Source organism: Sciurus carolinensis, chromosome 8, assembly GCF_902686445.1.
Source record: "Sciurus carolinensis chromosome 8, mSciCar1.2, whole genome shotgun sequence".
Classification (NCBI taxonomy): domain Eukaryota; kingdom Metazoa; phylum Chordata; class Mammalia; order Rodentia; family Sciuridae; genus Sciurus; species Sciurus carolinensis.
Window position 1 is genome coordinate 106,646,776 of NC_062220.1, and position 26,343 is coordinate 106,673,118.

General features: G+C 38.4%; 1 pseudogene; it reads left to right on the forward strand.

Moving 5' to 3' along the window:
- Window positions 1–24,618, forward strand: part of LOC124991384 (E3 ubiquitin-protein ligase makorin-1-like) — a 176,528-nt pseudogene extending 151,910 nt beyond the window's left edge.
- The last annotated feature ends 1,725 nt before the right edge of the window (window positions 24,619–26,343 follow it).

The following is a 26,343-nucleotide window of genomic DNA, read 5'->3' on the forward strand; positions in this document are numbered from 1 at the left end:
ATTTGTCCTTACCTATGAAAATGGGTTAAAATGATATATTCCTGAAAGAGTGGTTCACACCTTTAAGTACACATATTTAGCATAGTTTTTATTTTGAACCACATAAGTATTTTAACTATTCAACATAAATTAATCAATAGAAAAAACAAAACTTGAACATAAATGGAAGAAATAAGAAATAACATAATTCTCTATCAAATAAATGTGATAACTACAATCTAGAAAATAGTATAAGGTCCACAACAACTTAATGGACTCTATTCAGAGAAGAACATGAAATTACACCATAAGCATTAGTATCAATAGAGTTATTGGTATCATTAATTTTAAATTATTTTTATGGTATAGAATAATAATGCAGCAAATAAGCCATCCTGCCAATGTTATCAGTAAAACGGAGGAGAGCTACAAGTATAATACTGAAGGGCTATGTCAAGTTTTCCCAATGCCAAATTTTAAGTGAAATTATTATAATGAATTCAGGATTTTTAAAGTCATATATTTTTACCTATAGGAAAGGCCTAGAAATCATGATCCTGAAATAGTAACAAGCTCTTACAAGCCCATCTTTCATTTTCTGATTGTATTTCTTCACCAAAAAGAAACAATTCGTGCAACCACTCTGGAAAGCAGTCTGGAGATTCCTCAGAAAACTTGGATTGGAACCACCTTTTGGCCCAGTTATCCCACTCCACAGTATATACTCAAAGAACCTAAAATCAACATATTACTGTGACATAGCCACACCAATGTTTATAGCAGCTCAACACACAATAACTAAACTATGGAAACAACCTAGATGCCCTTCAACAGATGAATGGATAAAGAAAATGTGGTATATATACACAATGGAATATTATTCAGCCATAAAGAAGAATGAAATTATGGCATTTGTTGAATGGATGAAACTGGAGACCATCATGCTAAGTGAAATAAGCCAAAAACCAAAGGCCAAATGTTCTCTCTGAAATGCGTATACTAAAACACAGTAAGGGGTTGTGGGGAGGGAAGAATAGAAGCTCATTAGACAAAGGGGAATTACACCACCTGCAATTCCCCTCAGTGCTTGACAAGGATTCCACTGAGTAATAAAGATGTTTGCAAAGTCTCATCTCATTGGGAATTTGGGTTGTGGGCTTTCCTTCTTTGCTTGCTTAATATATGTAGGTTTACTATTAATATTTTATGTGTTTTCCCTGAAAACAGGGGTCTTAACAGAACCAGGATTAGAACATAAAAATCAGACTTCTAATGGAACAGTGATTTCAGATTTACTCATTTGCTATGAAACTCTGAGTAACCAAGATTGCTATGAGAAAATACAAAAACAGATTCTAGCTGCCAATCCCCTGTTGACTACTCTCAGATGACCTGAAACATGTAGGCAACCCCATCAGGAAAGAATAACAGAAACAGAAGAAATAAAGGATTCCTTAATGTTAAGTTCACACAGTATAAGATGATATCATATATTTGTTAGCTTAAAATGTCTAGCATTTATTAACTACAGCAGTAGTCACACGACTGACGTTTATTCAACCCTACTGAACTTGCTTTAACCTTTATGATCAGTTAAATATTAATATGTCTTATTGTTTAGTTATAGGTTATCACAAGTAAACAATTACTAGAATAATTAGAATACTTCATTGTCTAGTCTAGTAATGATCATACAAAATATTTTCTCCTTGTGACTTTTTCCTGTTCTGAAAAAACATGTAATTACCTACCTTTTAATGTATAAAAAGCTGACTGGGAAAAATAAAATTTAGAACATAGCATCCATTCCTTGAGTTTGAGTTGCTTTGTTCTCCACCTCGCCGACGCCTACTCCATCACCTGAGACCACTACCACCCCTACTAGGGCTGGCAAAGGGGAAAGAAGGGAAGGGGGAGATGGGAATAGAAAAGACAGTAGAATGAATTGGAGATGACTTTCCTATGTTCTTATATAAATACGCGACCAGTGAAACAACAAGAATGGGAAGTTATACTCCTTGTGTGTATAATATGTCAAAATGCATTCTATTTTCATGTATAACTAAAAAGAATAAATTAAAAACCTTAAAGAAACAGAGTTTCTCGGAGAAATCCAATTCTCATCTGGACAGGGAAAGCAAAAGTTGGTACTTGGAAACCTTATTTTACCACAGTAGAAGGAAGCTCTTCAATGCCCATCAAAGCATCTCCTTAGGATCAACTAGACATTCCGACTCTGCAGGTTAAGACAGGCCATGCACCGACACGTCTATGTGGGCAAATATAGGACAGGGAACAGAACTTGCCAGTGGATGTTCCTCTTTAATGCAAGTCCTAGAGCACCTCAGGTGCAAAAAGGGGAGGTCACCACAGGAGGGTATGAGAAATACCTGTGTTAGAAACTTCATCTCTTGGAACAGCTCGTTAGACATCCTTCTAATGTCTACTAAAGAATTCTATCCTCAGAGTTATTTCACTCAGGGAAAACAACACCTATGACTTCATATCAGGTATTATTCTTTCAGTTCACATGCAACTTACTAATGAGTAGTAATTTGTACTACAAGCAATGTCGCTTAGTAATTTACCCTCTTTATCTGTTTCCAGGGAAACAAAGCTAAGAAGTTAACTGAAGGTCAAATTCTCAGGCACATGGGGGAAGGGTTTCATTAACCTTTTGCCCACAGAATTAAGTATTCGAATAGTAATGTTATTTTAAAAACAGAAGGCAAAAAGCAATAATTTGCTTTTGTTGAAGATGGCTATTATTCTAACACTTTAATCTGAAAGTTGGTAATTAAAGGGAGGAAAAAGTTCTTTATCTGAAAAATTCAGTAGCACAGTTGATAAGAATGGAGGCTAGTGAGTATAAAGACAAAACTTGATAACAGTGGGATAGTAAAATTTTGTCATCCTTAAGGAAATATTTCTTTAGGGCAAGGACCATCAAGGGATGTTAAAACCATTAAGTGAAGGAGGACATCAAATTACATATTTGCGTGGTACATGAAGATCACCTACAGATTATGTGATGTTCCCGAGGACTATACATTCCTACAGAATGCAGGCTTTTTATGTCTCCATTATTATTCAGTGATTTCGAAAGTCTCAGTTTCCCTGCCCTTTATCCTCAGGAGACAAAGGATCATACATTTGGTGTTTTTGGGAAAAGAAACTGAGCCCTTTCCTTCTTCCTGTGTGAAATACCTGACTATGTTTCTCCACATTAAGATGCTCCTCAACAGGAAGTCCCCAGTTCGGAAGAGGCTGTCTAGAGGTTTCTCTGCAGTTTGTGTGGGGAATGGTCCAATCAAATTTGGAATGCAATGCTGACAGGAACCTCAGGCAACAGATCTGTGCCAGGTATTACAAAGAAGAGTATTAGTAAGTTTGAAGGAAACCTCCCACTTATCCCTTAAAAACAACTCCCTAAACATCATCTTGGAGTATATTACAAGTATGAATTGCATTAGTTGGATGGACTGTATTGATTTTGTGGATTTAACTCATTGTCTCTTAGTCTTCTACCACCCAGTAGAGGTCAGCTAAGGTGAGTTTTTATTTATTTATTTATTTATTTTGGCAGGATATCAGAAAATGGCAAGAAAATGAAGTAAGTATTCATTTGCCTATAGACCTACCAGTAGTACTGATCTGGGTTGACCTCCTAACTCTATCAAAGTTGACTGGGATGTATACAATATGGCATTTAAGTCCTGTAATAGCTGCTGTATTTTGTATTACTAAAGCTTATGTACTGTAATTAATCAGATAATTTCTATTATAAGTGATTCCTATTTTTTTTAAAGAAATATATGGACCAGGTACAATGGTGCATGCCTGTAATTCCAACAATTTAGGAGGCTGAGGCAGGAGGAGTACAAGTTGGAAGCCAGCATCAGCATTTAGAGAGACTGTAAGCAACTTAGTGGTGATCCTCTGTCTCAAAATAAAAAAATAAAAATAAAAATAAAAAGAGCTGGAATGCCATAGAGTGGTACAGTGCTTATAGGTTTAATCCCCAGTAACATGCCCCCCCGCAAAAAAAGAAATAGAGCCTATTTTAAACCATCTTTTTAAGATATATGTAAAATAATGGAATACCTTTTTTTTTTTCATGCAAGAGATTTTATTAAGCTGACAGGCAGAGTGTCTGCCTTCAGGGTGAGAGAGAGAGAGAGAGCGAGTGAGAGAGGGAGCAAGAGTGAGGAGGAGAGGGAGTGAAAGCGCGGAGGAGAGTGGAATACCTTTTCAAGAGGCATCAATGAGAATAGACTCATGGGCTTTTAATTATGCCAGTCTGAAGATTGGAAGGACTGTTAACAGTAGTTTTAAGTATTAGAGATGTTTTTTGTTTTTGTTTTTGTTTTAACTTTAGCAATCTTTTTACAGATTAAAAGATAAAGACCAGAAATTATTATTTTTCCCTCAGGAGATTCTTCTTTCTACTTTCAAACACATTATTGACATCTTAGACCAGAAATATGTCCCTTAGGGGAACCCAAGTAACCAGGTCTAGCTCTGGCCATATGCCCCAAAAAATGAAGCAGAAAAAGTAATGGTGAAAAACAAAAAGAACTTTAATCGATATGACCATATTGGGAAAGCAAAGTGAGATCCAGGATCCCAGCCCATCTTAGGGCTTCTGACAGGAGCTTTAGGTTTAAATAGAAGAAATATTGGAACCAGGGTGGAAAGTTGTGCCTGATGAAGTAGTCTTGATCAAACTGTGTTCTGTTGATCATTGGTTCTGTGATGTCACTCTGGGGAAGTCTTTAAAACCTGAGGAGGCAATTTCCACCTGCTGCTCAGGATGTTTTTCTTTCAGACCTGTGATCCTGAAAGGGGGGCTGGGACTAGAGACTTCTAGGCACCACTCCAGGGTCTTAAATAGGATGCTGTAAATCTTGCCTCAGTCTTCAAAGGCGATGAGGTAGGTGAGGAAAATGTAGGGTTAATAAACCTTGTATTACTGGTTTTTATATGAAGATGCCTTAAATGGTTAACATGTCTACACACAGAGCTGAGGAATGTCACAAAGTTTAAGGTAATAAAGGAGACAGATACAAAACAAAGAAATGCCAAGCTTTATCCTGCTTTTAGTTACCCACAGGGCATCTGCAAGTCTAGGTAGTCACACTTTTAATAAAGTCAGTCTCTCAAAGTCCCTGGCATGATGCCCTTTCTAATTTAATGTTATATTATTTTCATTTTAGAAGCAAAATTTATTTTATGTAAAACACTTTGGAAATAAAGTAAAAAAGAAAATGACAGCAATAATTTTATCAAGTTGTTTGTTCTCTCATTCATTCTTTTTGAAGCACATTTTACATGGTTGTAAAACTTTTCTATATTTCATTGCATTTATTTTTTTCTCTTATGAAAATAGACCCTATTTTGCAAATCATTTGCAAACATTGCCTTAATGGCTATTGTTGAGAATACCTAGATACTTAACGCTGCTAGTATTTTTCATATTTAAGTTATTTCAGATATTTAGTTAGCATACACAGCACTCCATTGTTTTTCTACATCCACTGTGTTTTTTGTATTTATGAATACTGTTGCAGAGAGAGTACACATTATAATTATTAACAAAGAGAAATTTGAATGTACAGCTCAGACTTCTAGCTCTAAGATAGAACTCAAGTTTCACAATGCGAAGGGGCCACAGAGTCAGGATGGAAACGGCCTGGTCTGTAGGAGATTAAAGCCTGGCACCAGCCCTTGGGCGCTAATTCATTTCAGAGGCAGAATTGTGTGGAAAGCCTGGATTGGTGTCACTGATTTCCATCTTTCCTGATGAGCCTGTGTGCCTTTGTTAAGATTATTAACTGTTGATTAGGAAGTGTAACTGAAGGCTATGGGAAACAACAACCCCCAGGAAGAAAGGAGGACAGGGTCAGGGTGGGAGCAAACAATGAACTCTGGACTTTCACCGTTTCTAAGCAACTGTGGGCTTTGAACTTGCACAACTGCTCCCCCTGACTGTCCAACCAGTGCATTCTACTATGATTCAAGTTTCACTTAAACCCTATAAAATTCAGACCCCTCTTGTAACAAGTTGCCATTTTCTTTCCTGAAAATGTGACATTCTGCTGCTTAATAAATCCTTGCTGATCTGTCCAAGCGTGCCCCCATTTCAGTTATTTTTGCTTTCAATAACCGTTTCACTAAAGGACTTTGTCTCCCTCAATTACACCATATCTGAACAGCATCATGAAACAAAGCAGAATCACTGAAAGCTTTATCACTCTTTTGAGGTCCAGCCAAGGAACATTCCTCAAACTCCTTGATCACCTCCTGAAGAAACCACAACCCATTCTTGATGCAGATGTGGTGCCTTCTGGGTTCCTTAGATCTGAGATCGAACTCTGAGATAGGTCCTGATGGAGGACTCTGAATACACAAAGCTAAAAATAAGGAAACCACAATGGTAATGACCAGGAGAAATGTACATTGTGGGGTGAGTTAGACAGCACAGGAACTGAGGACATGAATAAAAGCATAAGAAAGAGGACAAATGCCAAACTGCAAAACCACACCATGAAAAAATAGATCAAGAAATGGAAGTGTGGCTGTAGAAAGTCACAGTGAAATGGATGAATGAATGAATGGGACACAGAAAGGGTAGGGACAAGACATTTTGAACTGTGTGGACTCTGAACTTGGTCATCTCTGACATATATTACTTAATAAGAGGCCTCTGATTTCCAAGGTGATCCTTAGAAAAGTGTTCTGTGCTTCAAAGACTGTTCCCCATATTTTCCACTGACCCCCCCACATCCCCATCTCCACTCTCTCCAAATCACACATGCAGTCTGACCTGCTTCATCTGTTGCCTTCATATACCACTACATGTCCAGAACTGGCTCAAAGATCTGTCTCCAACTTTTAGCAGAAAAGTGGGAGGTGAAGCATTCTTCACCTTTTTGACTCAACATAACCCAGAATCTACATGCCTTGTTCATTTCCCTAAGCATGTGCTCCTTTGATCAGGCAATATAGTTTTCTCTCTTACCCACGACTCTGGCATAGAAGAGTAATCATCTGTAGACCCTGAAACCCAGAACAAAACATGAAAACAGAACAAACTTTCAGACATTTCTTCTTATACAGAAATATTAAAAGTTCAAAAACAAAATATTATAAATAACCTAGCTTGCTAAAATGTTTAATTCCATGTATGCCTGTTAAAACCTTAACTCCGTTTGTCATTAGATGAGTTATTTGTGTGTGTCTCTGTGTGTGTATGTGTGTTTTCTTTTCTTTTCTTTTTTTTTTTTTTTTGCTTTTTTCACTATTAGAGCATTAGAAAATGTGAGAACAGTCCAACAGTCCAGGATGTTTTGTAATTTAAAACAAGATTTTGTTAAGAGAACTCTACTTCTTAATTCTGTTTCTCAGTTACAGATATGAGAAAAGCCTTTGAATAGAAGTTTTAGAACTTTCTTTTTACATGTGGAGAATTTAACTACAATAAATTCACCCTGAAGAGTGTGAATTTTGCTGTGACTTAGGTAATATTTGTGTCTTATCTATCCATCTCTGCCTTCCTCTTCCAAGTACTAGTTCCCTCATTTTGCTGCTCAGAAGGGATATACCCCTGTTCAGAAGCACCATGGGTAATCAGCACATGCCTCCTTTGGGTTTTATTAGGAGCGCTTCCCGCCCAATGTCCTTGGCTCAGATACATTTGAATGCTGTCCATCCTCGGGATCCTCATTTGAGACTTTTCCAGGGTCATGAAGGGACACTGAGACAGTGATCCAGCCTTCCAGAGCCAGGCACATGGGCCAAAGGTGAAGGTTTACTTTTTTATTGTAGTGCATTTTTATTTTAGCAGCAGCTGTTTTTTTGTTTGTTACCAAAAATTCTCAGGGGGAAAAAAGGCCTGTAATTCAGGATGAGTGTGTGTGGGGGTCGGGGTTTCATTTGGAAAAGGGAGAAGTCCATCCTGCCTTGAAAATTTCAGTGGAACACGGAACTTACAAGGTGACCATAGCTCCCCCTCCAAAAAATTATAAATACATATATATCCATATACATACACACTTGTGTATATAGATAGAGGGGTAGGTAGGTAGATGTTTATACAGAGAGATGTATCTTATTATAATAATGATGATTTTTTTTCATAAACAAAAGATTTTGGAGAATGATATTGTTAATGCATACACCTTGAGCATATGTATTACCAACATTATTCTTCTCTGAAAATAAGCCGTATTCAGTTACTTCTATTAAAAAGAAAAGAGATATACCTCATTAACTCTTTTGGTTCAATATCAAATTTTTAAATAAAATGTTCCATTCAAACTCAGTCAAAACACCTATCTATAAAAATCACTGATAATATTTTCCTTAGAAATTTCAAATGTGTATTTTTATATTATAACAAATTTATGCTTAGCTCAAAATATAAAAACAACATGCCAGAATTTACTTTTTCATTGTGTATATATGGATAGTTCTTTTGTCATAGGTTTCAGTGTTGCACATGACTTAGATAAACTATGAAATTATGAGTTTTTTCATCAATATTTACTGGTGATCTATCAGACTTGTATTTTTAGCACTTTGAAACAGACAATGGCAACAGAAGTCAGCATTTAAAACAAAATTATACACAAAAGATACATGAGAAAAATTCCTTTGTTTAATAACTTTTTATGACAATTGAGACTAATACATTCAAATTTATGTTATAGTTTATTACACACGTTGTGTTTAAGGGAGTGTAAATGACAATCTAATTGTCGATCTAAAATAACACTTTGTATATGTATTTAATATACTTTCACATTTCTGTATACTTTTCCTCAATTATTGAATGATAGAGTTGAAATTTTCTAATTTTTGATTTGTTATTTTTTTCTTTCATTTATGTCAATTATAATTTTTTTGCTTTGTTTATTTTGAAGCCTCATTCGCTTTTGATTAAATAAGAATTTCTATATTCTCTGAACAAATGGGCCTCTTACCATTAGGAACTTTATTCACTTCTTAGGGCTGCTATAACCAAGTACTAGAAATGCATGACTTAAAAAGACAGAAATGAATTGTCTCACAGTTTTAGAAGTTAGAAGTCCAAAATCAAGGAACTGGTAGGGCCATCCTCCTTCTGAAACTGTTACCAAAAGCTTGGTCCTTGTCCCCTACCCAATTCAATAATGAGGATATGGTTTTGAGAAGAAAAAAAAAAAAAAAAAAAAAAGTTTTACTGCTTTGCAAGCAAAGGAGAAGCTCCTCCAGCAGAGTAGACTCTGTTTCCTTTTCCTGGGAGGCACTTGTAAATGAAGTTGCTGTTTTTTGGGTGAGGATGTTATCTGTACATTTAATTGACCAGCAAATTTTATCCAAGAAGAGAGAAGGGAAAGTCTGCATATACAAAAAACTGCCTTAATCTTTTTTCTTCCCAGTTTGCATTTAATGGGTTGGAACACAGACATTCTTGAGCTTGACTTGTCTCCTTTATTATCACAATGCCATCAACATTAAGCAAATATCCCACTGTCAATTGTACATTGTACCCAGAGACTTTTTTTTTTTTTTAATTTTTAATCTAGGGCACTCTGTAAGCTTGAGAGCAGGCCTGGTGGCCAAACAAAAGTCGACAGAAAGGGTCAAAGCAAACTTTATTGGAATTTGGTTCTCGGGCAAAATTCCCAGGGTACAGGTCAGGGTGGAGAACCAGAGAAAATCGCATGTGGCCTGGCTGCCCAGGTTCTTTATAAGCCAGAATAGGTGGGGAGGTCCTGCTGAATGATACGTGGATGTAGGGGTCAGTGGAGTTCATCTGTTCCTGTTTGATTGGTCGCTGTTTGGCACGTTGCCCTCTGCCTCTGTCATTTTGTTTTTTCTCATATAGCGGCTCAAATTCTGATCTAACACACTCTGTCCAATGAAGTCCACGTTGACCACACAGAGACTGTTAGGGACCTCTTGCTGCAGAGATCAGCCCAGCCAAGACACAGGCATCTACATACAAGGGGACTCCAGGAAGCCCTTCTATTTTAGCTCTATGGGTAACAGGCAGGGCGGTACCCAAGTGTCCCCTGGCCAATGGGCCATCCTGTCAGATCTTAAAATGGGAGATGATTTTGTCCCCAGCTTATAATCTAACAGTGCTGGGAGCCATTGCTATGTCCTTTGTGACTGGCAGCATAGGCCCCTGAATAATATAGGGCAGTTTATTGTCAGAAAGTCAGTGAGTGTAATGGACCCCGATTAAGATTTTTCTTCTTTCTTTTTCAAATGTAAAGGCCACCCCATGAGGTTAAACATTGTGTTCAGCTCCTTTGACCCAGAGCAGTGGGGAAAGTGGAAGTGGGGTAGAACCAAATGGAAGTCACAGAAAAATCCAGACTCAAGGACTAAAGGAGCGTAGTAAATCAGAAAGTCAAGGGCCCAGTCAATAGCCTTGGTACTCTCCTAATACCCTTATAGCATAGATTCCAACCATTAGCCCCAAAGCCTTTATAATATCCATTCAGCATGGACTCTGATCAATGCCTTTATTCAGAAGACATATTTTCCTAGACTAGCGCACCCAAATTGAAAAACCTTCTGCCAGGTTCCCCCTCGAATCACCAAAACTCCATCTTTCCTCCTCTCATTCAAACAAATCTTATTCCTTTCATTTATGCCCTTGGCCACCATCTATAGATTTTATTCTTTGAACCCATAAGACAGGAACCCAGAAAGAAATCAGTGAGGCCTGTAGTCCACACAGACCTCATTTATCAGCAGAACTTAAACTCCAGTTTTATTCTCATGGGCAAAAGAAGCCGGAAGGATGGACGGGCAGAGGCCCGGTCTTCTTTGCCCATTTCTTTGAAGCCCAGACAGTTTTCCTGGGATTTTTTTTTTTTTTTTTTTTTTTTTTTTTTTTCACCTTAGCCCAGAACTAGCACTAGTGTCCCTGGTCCACAGCAGGATGATTTGTAGCTGGCTGGGGCCAGCCTGAAAAGCAGTGCTGGACCAACCAGTACTGGGTTGAAAGGATTTAAATTTTTTTAACCCTTTCTTCTGGTGTTCTGCTATTCTTGCACAATGGAGGTAACAAGTGTGCCAGCCACCTTGCATCCTCAGCATGGGAAATGGGGTTGCCTGGAGGACCAGGCCTGCCCAAGAAAGCTGGAGGAGAGACCACTCTCAAGTCCCATCTGGGTGACCAATTTGTTACTGAAAGCTTATTCCTTGTCCCCAGTCCCAATCCAATCATGAGAATACAGTTTTGAGAAAACAGAAAAAGAAGTTTAACTGCTGTGCTACCTAGCAAAGGAGAAGCACAGGGTCTCCTGTCCCAGAAGCTGTGATTCTCTCCATCAGGGAGAACAGTAGGTGTTTTAAGAAGCTATTCAAAGACTACATTCCAGGTATTCCCTGTAGGGAACTGTGATTCTCTTGTTAATTTGGTAGAGGGAGTAGAGGAGAAAACATGTCCATTTTAAGATAATTGGTTAAGCAGCAGTGGCAGAATAGTAAGGGCTATATTCAAAGCCAACAGTGGTCCACTGTTACAAAATCTGCAAATTGACTTCCTTGCCTCTTCACAAGTTCTGAGAATTGGCCTGCAGTGACTTTCCTTTGCTTGTGTAAGTTTCATTCCAAACCCTCTTCTTTTGTGAAAATCTCTTTGGATCTCTACACATAGTCTTCCTTTTCAGGGGGTCTGTGAGTAAATGTTGGCAAAGACCTTGCTTCTAAATAAGGTCACATTCTGTAGCACTAATGTAAGGTGTTTTTGTTTGTTTGTTTAGTTGGTTTTGGGTACTGGGGATTGAATTCTGGGGTGCTTAACCAATGAGCCACATCCCCAACCCTTTTTATTATTATTTTTTTTTTATTTTGAGACGAATTCTCATTACGTTGCTTAAAGTCTTGCTAAGTTTCTGAGGCTGGCTTTGAACTTGTGTTTCTCCTGCCCCAGCCTCCCAGGTTCCTGGAGGTATGCACCACTGTGCCCAGTGAAGTTGGGGTTTGACTATACCTTCCTTCGACACAATTCAACTCCGCCTCCCCATCACTACTCTGTGTATTTGGGTCCATCCATTGTCCTGTAGGTGAACATTTCTAGGAGATGTTCACTAAGTCTTCCACTGTCTTGTTCTTTTTAAATCAACAAATGATTACATTTATTTGTTTTCCCCATTTTAATGGGAAAATAATAATCTATACAGTTTGCAGTTTGCTTTTTCCACTGGATTAGTCTGCAGTATTTGAGTTTGTAAGAACCCAGAAAACCACGCCGGACACGGGAATTGACATAAGAGGGTTTATTAAGCAAACAGAGTGTCTCCCTAAAGGATAAGAGAGAAAATGAGAGGAAAAGAGAAAGGGCGCGCAAGAGAGAGTGTGAAAAGCGAGGAGGAGAAAGAAAGAAAGTGAGTAGGACAGAGAAAGCAACAGAAAAGATGGCAGGGTAGCTACCCTTAAGCAGTTGAATTCCGCTAGGCTAACAGGGGACCAATAACGGAGAAGGATACTTGCAGGCTGACTGATGAACCAATAGCTAGTTAGGATGTTCACAGACTGACAAATAGTTGGGAGGCAGGGAAATGGCTGCAGCAGAAAGGGTGCGGTAGCAGCTTTATATTATAGAATTGGGTCAAAGTTTCACAAATATTCTCAAATGTTTGCATTTTCTCTTCTTTTAGGTGAGAAATGGTATCTCAGTAGAGTTGAGGACCAACTAAATTATCTTAGCTTTCATACTTGGGGAGACATACCAGTGTAAATTCCTGGCCCTCACCATTGCTGTGCGTTTGGACATTGTCTTTTATTTTAAGGACAGTGGGCTCTTCACATATCTTATGCCTATTACAGTCAGTCCCCCATGAAAGGAAACTGTGAAGTGGATGAGAAATGCAGAAACCAGGCGAGGAGATTCACGCAAAGAAAGTTTTATTTGCCAGTCGGGGTCTGACAAAGGCCATCACTTGGGAACAGTGAGAGAGGCAGGAAAAACTTAGCTCTGGGGTATTTTATGGGACAGTTTGGACAGCTTGTGTAAGGTTGCATTAGCTCCTATGAGCTGCTTGCATAAGAACTTATGATGGGCTAACGGTGATACTGCCATTGACCAGTGACAAGTTCTGCTTCCTCAGGTGTTGAAGTATAACATCAGAGAAGCCAACCAAGGCAAGCATATTAAGCAGGTTTCATTTAAAGACTTCTCCTGGGAGGGAGCATGGGGCCATGGCTGCTGTTCTAAAGTCCCAAGAAGTGAGCATGCCCTACATCTTTTATAGGTTAAGGTCTCTTTTGTTCTCCAGTTCTCTCCCCCACTTATCTCTCCTTCCTGCCTACCAAGCCAGGTTTTGCAGGTGAAATGCAAAAAGTGAGAAGTGGATGGGCAGGGGGAGGGCCAAAGTGATTCAGCCAGGAAGGGCCCAGGGGGTAATAATTAGCAACTCCTTGCCTGTAGTCCCGACAAGCACAGGTAAGTTTGGTAATCAAAGGGTTCCTGAGATCCTTGACATTCCATTCTCCCCCTGGGGCACTCTCCAACTTCCAGAGGCAGATGGCTTTCATGGCCTCCATTTCCTCCATTTGACACAGACGCCTATTTTTACACTAATTGCCTGTCCCCAATTCTGGCTTCAATGGGACAAGTAAGGGTATGTTCCGGTGGGGTGGTTAATGAGAGATAGGAAGGGCCATGTGTCTGTGAGTACCCCTCTAGGGCAGGAAAGCAACTTATGGTAAGAATTTAAAATGGCTGCATAGATACTAAGGCTTGGACCTAATACTCCCCCCCAAATTATATGACTCACCTGGACTTAAACAAATTATTTGTTTTGATGTTAAGCAAGGTAGTCTGTAGTTTTTGTTTGTTTTTGGCAGTGGGGGTGAGCTGGGGGGTACCAGGGATTGAACTCAGGGGCATTCAACCTCTGAATACCCTTCTCTTGTTTCTGAAAGCTATGTCCTTGTTCCCAATGCCAATTCAATAAGGAGGACTTGGTTTTGAGAAAAAGGGGAAAAAAGAAAAAAGGTTTATTGTTTTGCTAGCAAAGGAGAAACACAAGGGACTCCTGTCCCAAAGACTTTGATTCTCCCCATCAGGAGGAACAAGAAACTTTTAAAAGAACTTTTTAAAGGCCACTTTTCAGGGTATCCCAGGGCCCCCGCTGGTGTGTTAACATTCACTTGTTAATTTGGGAGATATTCACATCCTAGATCCTCTGGCAGATATCTTCTTCCTGTGGAGCACAGATAGCTCAGGATAATCTTCTTCCCTGCCCCCAGGTTAGGGAAGGGGAGAGGGAGAAGGCAAAAAGGAAAAGTTTTCCCTTTAAAAAATAAGCCTCAGAGCTATATTTAAAAGGTAAAGTGGACCACTGTTACACCCTGACCTATTTTGTATTTTATTTAGACACAGGGTCTCACTGAGTTGCTTAGCACCTTGCTTTTGCTGAGGCTGGCTTTGAACTTGCCATCCTCCTGCCTCAGCCTACCAAGCCACTGGGATTACAGGCCTTGCCACTGGACCTGGCTTCTGTGTTTATTTTGCTAATTGTTTCTCCTTTTGTACTTTTGTCACGTGATAATCTTTATCTTTTAAATTAATCTTATTTGTGGCTTTTCAATTATACTGATTTCTCTATAGTTCTGATCAAGGGCAGGATTTTGAGTTTTAAATTTTTTATCCCAAATTTTCTAATTTTTTAATTTCCATTTTTATCTCAATCTTCTTTTGATTTCTCTTAGTTCTCTTTGTTCATCTTTTTGTTTTAAAGATTATTTGAATTGTATATTGAGTTTTTATTTTTAAAAATATTTGATTTTAGTGTTTTCATTTTGTGAAGTTTCCTCTGAGAAATTAGATGTAATGCCAAAAATGTGTTTATGTCTAGTTTTTATTTTTTTCAAGAAATTCTTCTATTATTTTTACATTTTGCCTTTGATCCAAAATGTGCTTAAAATTGCAATTTCCACCTGGAATAACCATTTTTTGAATGATTGTTTTTTATTATTTTAGTTGTATATATTTCTGTTTGCTTCTAAATTGGAGTGAAGAAGGTCCGTTTTACAGAGTGCGCTGCAGAAGCCTACACTGATATGGCACACGTCTGCCGCCTGGAAAAATGACCCTCTTTTTCTCCCCCTTTTCAACATGTCATCCACACTACAGTACATTAGAATTACATAATGTAGATTTTGTTAGGGGATTTTCAAAGCTCTCTAAAATTTGCAAAGTTCTATGGAATGGCAATCCAGCCTCTTCTCCCAGAGGAAAAGAGGAGCTTTTACTACTCTAGTTGAAATACAAAGCTGCTTCCCTGCCCTTTACGCTGCATCACAACCTAGCTGTCAGTCTGAAGGCTGCTCTCCCCGCCCTTTCAGCTGCAGCCATTTCCCTGCCTCCCAATTACTTGTCAATCTGTGAACATCCTAGCTAGCTATTGGTTCATCAGTCAGCTTGCAAGTATCCTTCTCTGTTATTGGTCCCCTGTTAGCCCGGCAGAATTTAACTGCTTAAGGGTAGCTACCCCACCATCTTTTCTGTTGCTTTCTCTCTCCTCCTCACTTTCTTTCTTTCTCCTCCTCACTTTTCACATTCTCTCTTGCCGCACACCCTTTCTCTTTTCCTCTCATTTTCTCTCTTTCCCTGCAGGGAGACACTCTGTTTACTTAATAAACCCTCTTATGTGATTTCCCCTGTCTGGCGTGGTTTTCTTGGGTTTCTTACACTGGTGACTTCCTTTACCTCACTATCAAATATTCCCTATTTTGGTATGGACTGTCCTATGAGGATATTGGTGTTGGGTACATAATGTTTAAGCAAATATGTGCATATTTTCTAAATAAAGGCTAGGAACATATGGCATCAGTGGGATCTGCAATTCTCTGTAATCAAGACTAAACTAAATAGTTGAACTTCTGTGATATTGTTTTGCTGTCAGAATCTATTTTTTTAAATCGTACCCAGGTGTTACACTGAAGAATTCAGCTTTCCACATTCTGAAGCCTGAAGAGCTATCTGCAACCTAACTGAAATGAGTTATTTGATGAAAAATGGAAAGACGAGCAGATATCAAAGACATATCAAAATGTAGGAAATTGTAGCTTAAATGTGATTATTATGATTTCAACATCTACAAGAGAAAATCAAAACAAATTGAAATAATCATAAATGTTAACTGATAAAATGTCTACGGTTATTGTTCTTTAACTTCTGTGTACCTAAGAATCACCTGGGAACCTTTTCAGAGTCCCAGGGGCTTATGTCAAGAATTCTGTTACAGTATGTTTAATTGTCTGTATTTTATTTGTCAGTGCAAGGGACTCCCTGGCAGATAGATCACCGAGTATACTTTGAGAGATTGATACCCAAATATATTTCACACAAATGCTAAGGTTAATAATTTACATTGCATGATTTCTGACCTTCTAAGTAAAAGTGTCAATTAGAACCTTCTTTCTTCAACTCTAGTGAACCTAGGAATCTGTCAAAAGTATTAAACAAGTAAATTCATTTTAATTCTATGCTAGGTTTCATGTAACTGGGCACCCAACAGTCTCTACCTCCCTTCAGGTTTTGAGGCTGATAAAGAATTCTCCCCTCTGTCTTTTCTTGGTTTAATTGGCTTGATCCCATGAATAATAACTTCCACATGTCTAACGTGCTCACAATACATGAACTATCACTTTAATTCCTTCTGATCTTATGATAGAAGAAAAACTAAACTTTTTAAAAGTGAAATAAGAATTTTTGTAGGCCGTTAGAAAATTATAAAATTAGAAAATATAGATGCAGATGTACATTCAGAAATAGACATAGATAAGAATTTTTACGTTGCTTTATATTCTAGAAAGAATGCTTAAATATTGAGGTTAGTTTGCTTTTACATTATAGCATGTGTTTTTCTACAGTTAACAGTTTATTTGAACATCCGTGCTCTATCTTTCCTTGCACATGGATATCGAGGATACTGCAATCTGATATTTTCCTACAGTTGTTATGCAATGTGAAGGTGTCCACATTGGTTCTGAAAGGTATGTAAAAGGAAACTTTTTCTACCTTGCAATGTCTGAAAATGTCTTGCTTTTGCCTTCCCTCACTGGAGTGATCAGGGAGTCTGCCTTAGAAAATGGCATATTTTTTGTTGCTTGGTTTTTTTTTTTTTTTTTTTCATGGTGCTGGATGAGGCAAGCACTCCCCCAACTGAGCTATATCCCCAGCCCCCGTTTTTTTTTTCCAATTTTTTCAATTTTATTTGTTCTAATTAGTTGTACATGACAGTAGAATGCATTTATACATTTTGATAGATCATACATAAATGGAGTGTAATCTCTCATTTTTATGATAATACATATTGCAGATTGCCATTTTATACAGAGGCTGAGATTCTGAGAAGAGAAAGTACCTATTCCAGGTCACTCAAGTGAAAACCAGTGGATTCTACAGACAGATCTAAAGTCTACTGTTTAATTTTTTCATGAAGCTGTCATTCTTTTCATCAATTGACAATTGTTGAATATCAATTATCCTCTGGGTTTTATTACTGCCAAGGTGAACAAAGGCATTTGCTGCAGAGAATTTCACAGTACAATAATAGAGATAGAAGTGTTCTTCCTGTATTATATCTTTCATTTATCCTTCCCACCAACTAAAATGAATCATTGCTCACCTTCTGTGTCCTGCACTTTATTTAGCCTGTTAACTGGAGCTTATTCTCTAATACCCTGCTCTAACCTATCACTCTTGAAACCCAGACTGACCTTTGATTCTTCACACCTCCAGTTTCATGAAGCTTTCCATGACATCTTCTTTCAAGTTGAAAATTTTCTTTTCCTCTATTGTATTTCCATGTCTCATATCAACTATCAGTTTTCATTTACTATTGCATTTATAAATTTCTATGTATATAGCCTCACTACAAAGAAAACACCCTTAAAACTTACACATGTCTATTCACTGTTGCTTCATTTGAGTTTAGTAAACCTTCTCCTTTATATATGACATGTCCAGGACCTTAAATCTATTACTATTTTATATTCTTTCATTTACTTCTCTACTAAAACGATAGTTTCAAGATCTTCTGTAACCACTCAAACTAACAATTACAAAGTAATTGTAATATTTTTATCTATTTCCAAATACTTCTAATTCTGTTTAAAACCCTTGATATTATTTAATTATTTATGTAATATATTATATAAACAATATGATCCTTAAGGGAAGGTCCTTTTGATTTCATTTTTCTCTCTCTCTTTCTCTCTCTCTCATGATGTTTAACAGTATCGGACAGAAGTGCTTGGAAAATATTTACAAATAAATTTATTAATATCAATATATGAGAAAACAAGTGATGATAGGAAAAATTCTAGTGCTAACAATGACTCGGAAATGTGAAATATATTACACAATTACAGTTTCCTCACATTGGTTACGTATTTTTTCTGTCCTCTCAATTACTAGATATGGGGTGAACACCTGCTGATTTCTACCTTGCAAAGCTTCAGTGATGCGTGAAAAGACTTCTTCATATGATTGAATAAAGGCAGAAGTTTTTTTGTTCAGAACTAGCTGGACAACCCGGCAAATACAAGTTGGAGTTTGTAATAATACAAAAGCAATCACTGAAGGAATACATGTATCAAAACCCATGATTTCTAAAAACTAGTGCTATCACTGACCAAGACATTCATAAAAAACATTGCCATTTAGTCTTTAGAAATAAGGAAGTCAATATATCTCAACAAATATTTTTTGAACACTTGTTGCAGAAAATGGTTCTTGGTACATTTTTAAGCATCTAGCAGTATCCAGCTATCACATATGGAAACTAAACCTACTGAGATTGACTGACTTGGCAGAATTTAGTAGGTTCATGGCTGTAGAAATAGTCATAAAGAAATTTCCAATTGAACTATTTACCTGCTTTTAAGTTAATCAGCAACAATTTCCTAGTGTTTATAGTTGTAATGGTATTAGAAAGTTCTATAGGCAGCTATTAAGAAAACCTGTGAATGAGTGGCTAAGCCCTCAGGATCTCTGGACCACAGTTCATTTTTACATGGTGCTTTACCAGATGTATTGCTTTGGTTTAATAAGGTAGTACTATAAGCAACGAACTCATTCCTGGGACCTCCAGATCTTATTGATCTTGCTTTTTCTGTGCCTATCAGCTTTGAGCTTTTATCTCATACATTGACCCTAAGAAAAATGCATAGCTTTATGGATTGGCATGCCATGTCAAGTTAGTTTGACAGTTTGGTCTATTTGATGAAGCACCTGTTTGGGCTCCCGTAGAAACTGATCAGGGAGTAAGGGTTTAAAGTCCAATAATTTACATAGGAGGTGATCCTTATAATGGAGAAGTGAGGCAGGAAAGAAAGGAAAGTCCATGGCACAGTGCATAAATGAGCATGCTAATTAATGTCCTGGTCTCACAGGGACTTCAGCAATCCTCAGTTACTCAACTTGGGAAGCCAAGGAGCCTGAGCCTTAATCTTTCACTGGTCCCGGGTTACTCCTTGGAGCACTAGTATGCAGGCACTCCCAGCCTCCCGACTGCTTGACTTGAGCTGTCCCCATGGTCACAAGATTTCAGGAAGAAAAGCACAGAAAGGGGAGAAGGCAGTCATGTGCATGGCGGCAGTAAGGAGAAGGGGCGATGCATTACCTGCATTTACTGCAGTTCTCCATATAAACTTACTTCTGCTCTTGCATTTGTTTACTCCTGTTTGAAAGCCAATTCAATCAGTCTGATCCCTGGCTCTCCAAGACCCTCTTTACCTGCAACTTCTTTCCTTCAAAATTCATTCTGAATGTGTTTATTGAGTTTTACATCAATGCAGTCTGCTTTGAACTTCAGTACTATAAATAGAGATAAAACAGCATCCATGTCCTGATGATGGGGAGATGAGACAAACCATTTTATTAATCTTGATCTTACAGCTTTAGAAAAGTCAAAACATTGATACGAATAAACTCCATTGGGGTGTTGAGGAAGAAGACACAAACACTTCCAGAGAAGACCTGTGATGTCTCCTTACATTCAAAATGGGCCTGAAAGTATAAGTAGTCTAACAGGTGCAATTTGAAAAGACAATTGAGATGAAGATCAAAATGTTTGCTAGTGTAAATAACTCTTTTCGAGGATTTACATAGCAGGACTTCAGAATACAAAGGGAGTCAGGAACAAGGTGAAGGGCATGAGCTACCACAAGAAGTAGGTACAATGTCAACTAGAGTAACTGGGGACTAACTGAGGGTTAAATTTCAGCAGTGTGTAGAATAAGGATGGCCTGGCTTTGGTCACCTCCGATGTACAAGTGGAGATTTAAACCAAGATGACTGGTTTAAAAGTTAAAGCCATAGACCAGATGATAATGATGGAACAATCTCATTTAGGGCAGGATCAATGGAGATAAAGAACAAGGGGCAGACCACGTATTTTCAGTTCGTAGAAAACTTACTTTTGTATTCCATTTGGCTGCCAGATTTCAAGTTTACTTTCAGAATGTGTTAGCTTTGTAAATCTGAACAGAATAATTATTTTCTCACTGATGATATAGAAATAACAGCACTAACCTGATAGGGTTGTGAGGATTAGATTAGATAAAAACCCTCATTTATCACCTAGCCTGACTCCCGATACACAGTAAGTAGTTACTAGATGTCAGCTAATGGTATTTTTAGTACATTATCTCATTTATTTTCACAAGAACAATCATAACTTTGAAATTTTCCATTACAAGGTACACATTAATTTTGCATAGGGAAGAAATATATTTTCTCAACTAATTCCAGTTCTTTCTAAATCAGAAACAACCATAGTGTTCTATAATCATATATCAAATAAGTGAAAACATAATTAAATTTGATTAATGTATTTTTTCTTAATTGTATATGTATAGCATTTTTTTCCCTGATTGGTATAAAGAGTTAGCAGCTAATATGTCATTACAATTCCCTGACATGGTGAGAAACTGCTATGCCATCAGGAGCTCATTCCTTCCCCAAGTGAAATCTTTAAGAAAAATAAATACTGTAAATTAATTGCACCACTAAGATTTTTCTGTTCTTTGAAATAATTTATAATTATTTCATATTCAATTGTAAATTGCAAGTGATTTATCAAAATGGATATGAATCAGAGATATTTAAATGACTTCATGATTATAAGAGTCCCTACCAGTTCTAACTACTTAATTTATTTACATCTTCACTCTTTTCAGCTATATTAGGGCAGTTTTCACAGAAATATGTATAACGAAAATTTAATAAAATGGTAATAGGCATAAAAGTCCAAGAAAATAAAGAAAAAAAAACTATCAAGAAAATTAACATGTACAATAAATTGCCAAATTATAGTTTCATGGTAACAAATGTAAAACTAAAACTAATACAAATCAAAATGATGACTACATATTGTTAAAGACCATGAACATTAAAAACAGGCATTTTTTTTTTTTCTGAAGACTAATTTAAAAATTAGTTTCTTTGTCAATATAACCAATTCCTATGAGTATTTCTTTTAGCTGTAAGGGACATCATAATATACACCCCAATAAAATGCATTTGAACTTGTGAAGAAATATATTTTCTCAACTAATTCCAGTTCTTTCTAAATCAGAAACAACCATAGTGTTCTATAATCATATATCAAATAAGTGAAAACATAATTAAATTTGATTAATGTATTTTTTCTTAATTGTATATGTATAGCATTTTTTTCCTGATTGGTATAAAGAGTTAGCAGCTAATATGTCATTACAATTCCCTGACATGGTGAGAAACTGCTATGCCATCAGGATCCCGGTGAGGTTTGTGGGAATATCTTCTCGTCACGGGTTATGTTCAACAACTGTAAGCATGTCCTGTACATCTCATTTCATAAACAGAAACAAGGCAGAAAAAAAAAAAAAAGAAAAAAAAAAAGCCACCACCACAGTAAGAGCTACCAGGGGTTCATCCCCACCCAACTCTGTTTCAAGCCTCCGTTTTATCCTTAGTGTTGTTGCTGGGTCCTGCATCCACATTTATTTTCACCTCCCTTTCATGACAGAGTGGCTTCTTCCCACTCCCTGAAATTGCCCTGATGAATGCCATCTTGTCCTGCACCCTGCAAACCCTCGAGAATCACTGTTCTTACTCCGCTTCTCACCTACGCTCAACATCTTTGCCAATTCTCTTGTTCCCAGAAGCCTCTGTTTTCTTTGTTTTCTTCTTTCCTGATTCTCTTTCACTTCTCCACATTTCCTTCCCCATCTCCTTTGCTTATTGGTTCTTCTCTACCTGTACCCAAACGCACCTTTCATTCCTTCTTGAGGTTGTATGTATTTCAATACCTCTTCTGTTTTAGCAGCAACCACCTGGACATAGTAAATTGATGTATCTTTATGGTGCTTCATGATCCTGCATGCAATGTGAGTATTTCAACTACAAATTTCCAAACCAGAACAGTTCAAACCAATTTTATTTATAGTAATAATAAAACCAACAAAAACCAGTCGCTTAATCTAGAAACCAATGAGTTAGACTTGGTCACTCATACCTCTCTGTCTACTACATATAGCCCATCTCCAAGTTTTGCCAAACTTGCCTCCAAAATACTTCTCAAATATGAATTTATCTAATGTTTCCTCATAAGTAGACTGATTATTTACCTGGAGAAAGAACATCACACAGTGCAGGACTCTTGCAACACAACTTTCTGAAAGCCAGATCCGCAGGTCTCATCTCTGGTGACCTTAGCCTTGATCCCCTGGTTTTTAAGATGGCTGCCAGTTTTCTCCTCTATAAAGTTACTGCTTTTTATTCCCACACACTTTACTCTATGAAAATAAGTTCCTAAGTCCAGCCTGCATTCAAAGGGAAGTAAATTACCACATTTCATGTCTGGGAAGGAGGAGTATACACATATTATATTTGGAATTTTCTGTTAAGATACTTAAAAAAACACTATCTTTTTAGACTTAAATTTTGAAGTCATCTCTTTACCTCTTCATATACCTGTTTTTTATCTCCATTACTAGTCTACATGTTGCATGAGGGCAGAGTTTGTCTGCTTCACTTGCACATTTCTCTCCCAATACATTGGTAGCACTGAGTACATATGTATTAAAAACAATCATTGTAAAGGATGATTGATAAAAATATTGAAAATATTTAAACATAGTTAGAATTTTGCTTTATAAGTGACTTGCCATATGTTATTTCATAAAAAGTTTTTTGCTTGCAACAATAGCTACAATACCAGGAGCAGGAGGAAATACCAGGAGCAGCCAGGAAAGTGGCAGTAGCCTCCCCTATTCCCATCCACATCCCCACAGTTTTTGCCCCATCCTCCCAGTGGGGTATGGTGGGGGCAGTAATGGCAGTGAAGGCAGCTGGCCTAAGCAAGTCACCTGCAGTTTTTTTTTGCATAGGGTTTGTAAAGAAGGATATAAGTGTCAGTACTCGCATTATCCCTTGGTGTCCATATGGCATGCAGGTGTTTTCAATTAGGGTGCTATATTCATGAAGACCACTGCAGATATGAACATAGCAAGCCATTGAAACAGGCTTCAAAACCTGCAAAACAGGTTTCAAAAACTACAAAACCATCACATCCTCAAGTCTCTCAACCATGGTTGGACTGCTTGTTGAAATGAATACAGGAGAAGCTGAGTAAAAAATTCAAACTATCCAAGGGTAGGAACAGGTCCTGAGGACTGAGTGAATGCCATTGAGTTTATTCCTGGGTAACCCTATTCTAACCACACTGCCTCTTTCTGCACATAAGCACCCCTGTAGGGCTCAGTAACAAAGGAACAATCAGAGAAAGAGCAAACTGCAGTGAAAACTAAGAAGCAGTTTTGCCCTTTTAAGAAAACCCACGAAAACCACTCTGGACACGGGAATCACATAAGGGAGTTTATTAAGCAAATAAAGTGTCTCCCTACAGGGTAAGAGAGAAAATGAGAGGAAAAGAGAAAGGGCGCATGCTGGAGAGAGTGGAAAAGTGAGGAGGAGAGAGAAAGAAAGTGAGTAGGAGAGAGAAAGCATGAGAAAAGATGGCAGGGAAGCTATCCTTAAGCAGTTGAATTCCACCGGGCTAACAGGGGACCAATAACGGAGAAGGATACTTGCAAGCTGACTGATGAACCAATAGCTAGCTAGGATGTTCACAGACTGACAAGTAGTTGGGAGGCGGGGAAATGGCTGCAACGGAAAGGGTGGGGAGAGCAGTTTTCAGACTGACAAGCTAGGTTGTGATGCAAAGGAAAAGACAGGGGAGCAGCTTTGTATTACAGCCCCTGTGCCACCCCTATGCAGCAGTGGGAGAGGGCAACTATGGGGAGAACTGTGTGTATCGTCCCAGAGACTCCTGTGACGTGTGGGCTGCAGGTCCTTCAACCCAATGACCCATAAGTCACAGCACATCAAATCTTGCATTGAGGCCCATGAGAAGGACGTGGAGCTTCTTTGGCTACGCAGTGAGGTAAGGACGTGCTGTGTGGGATCTGCATGGAGGTGGTCTATGAGCACTGCTTTGGATCTTCTCCAACTGCAGCCACACCTCCTGTCTCAAGTGTTTTCATAAGTGAAGGAGTGCTAAGCAATTTGAGAGAAAGATCAAGAAGTCCTATCCAGAATGCTGGATCACATCTAACTTTGTCATTCCATGTGAGTAATGGGTGGTTGACAAAGAAGAGAAGCAGAAACTCCTTCAGAAATACAAGGATGTAATGAGAAGCAAGGTGCAGGTATTTTGATGATGGATGTGGAAGCTGCCCATTTGGAGGGAATTGTTTTCACAAGCATGTGTACCCCGATGTCAGTAGAAAGGAGCCACAGAGACAGAAAGTGGGAACATCAAGCAGGTATCAGGTCCAGCGAAGGAGCCACTTCTCATTGAGGAAAGAAAGAACAGCAATCCCTTTGACAAGATGAAGAGGAGGTTGTCACCTTTGAGCTGGGCGAGGTGTTGCTTATGCTTTGGTTGTAGGTTGCTGACAGAGTCTGAGGATGAGTGGAACTTGCTTCATGATGATCTGTAAGGTTTTTATGACTTGAACCTATGGCAGTTTTGCATGGCAAGGAAACTGATCTGTGATCCTCTGCAGTAGTTGTTCCCTGTGTCATGTGGCAGTACACGTTGCTGTCCTAGGCAGGTCTCTCCACTCCAGATGCTGTTGGGATCACTAACCCAGGGCCTGCTGCTCCCCCTCCCCTTTCTCCATTGAGTGTCTGTTCTCTCTGTTCTCAAAAAAGAAACAAAACAAAATCTTAAATTTAACTTTGTTGTGAGATGAATTTAACTGACAGTTGGTGTAGGTTTTGTTGCATCATTTGTTTTCAGCCAGGTTGTGTTTATGGACTTCCTGCACCCACCTCTAGGACCATGGGTTCAAAAGAACCAGCTGTGCTTTGGATTCCAAGAATGGGGGTGATGGGTGAAGGGACCTAAGGTTGGTGTCAAGTAGCCTTCTGCTGCAGACCTAGGAGGAAGATCCTCAGGGCATCTGGTAAAATCTGCACATCTGTGTTTTTAAAGTATTCCCTACCCTGTATCCCCCTCCCCATGTGCTTGTACTGTGGTTTTGGTCTCTTGTTTATCTGCACACAAGGAGTACTAGGTAAGGAGAACCAGGTGTGAATGTGTTGAGTTTAGCATGCTAGAAAGATTTTGAAAGAACACATGTGGAAGAGGCAGTGGCATACCATCGGTGCAGGATTGGCACCAAAGTTGACTACCAAGAGCTTGCTATGTGGGCATGAGTGAGCATGTGGGAAGCTTCCTAGTCCTGCATAGATGCAGTATTCTTAACCTTAGTGGAAAAACTTGGTTTAGTGGTTTCAGCCTCATGTGATAGATCATGTTATGGTTTGAATGTGAGATGTCCCCTAAAAGCTCATGTGTGAGACGATGCAAGAAGGTTTGGAGGAGAAATGATTGGGTTATAGCCTTAACCTAATCAGAGAATTTATCCCTGATGGGATTCACTGAGTAGTAACTGGTGTCCGGTAGGGTGTGACTAGGGAAAGTGGCTCATTGGGGTGTGGCTATGGGGTATATATTTTGTATTTGGAGAGTGGAGTCTCTCTCTCTCTTCTTTCTGATAATTATGCGAGCTGCTTCCCTCTACCACACTCTTCCGCCATGATGTTCTGCCTTACCTGGAGCCCCAAGGAACAGAGCTGGCCTTCTATAGACTAAGACTTCTGAAACTGTGAACCCTCAAATAAACTTTTCCTCCTCTAAATTGCGCTGGTTGGGTCCTTTTAGACATAGCAGCAAAAAAGCTGACTAAAACACATCCTAAAGGACCAGTATATTGGCAGTAGTTATTATAGCAGTGCGAGCTCTATGTGCCAGAGAAATGGGGTCAGCCATAGAGGTTAAATGACTGGTTATC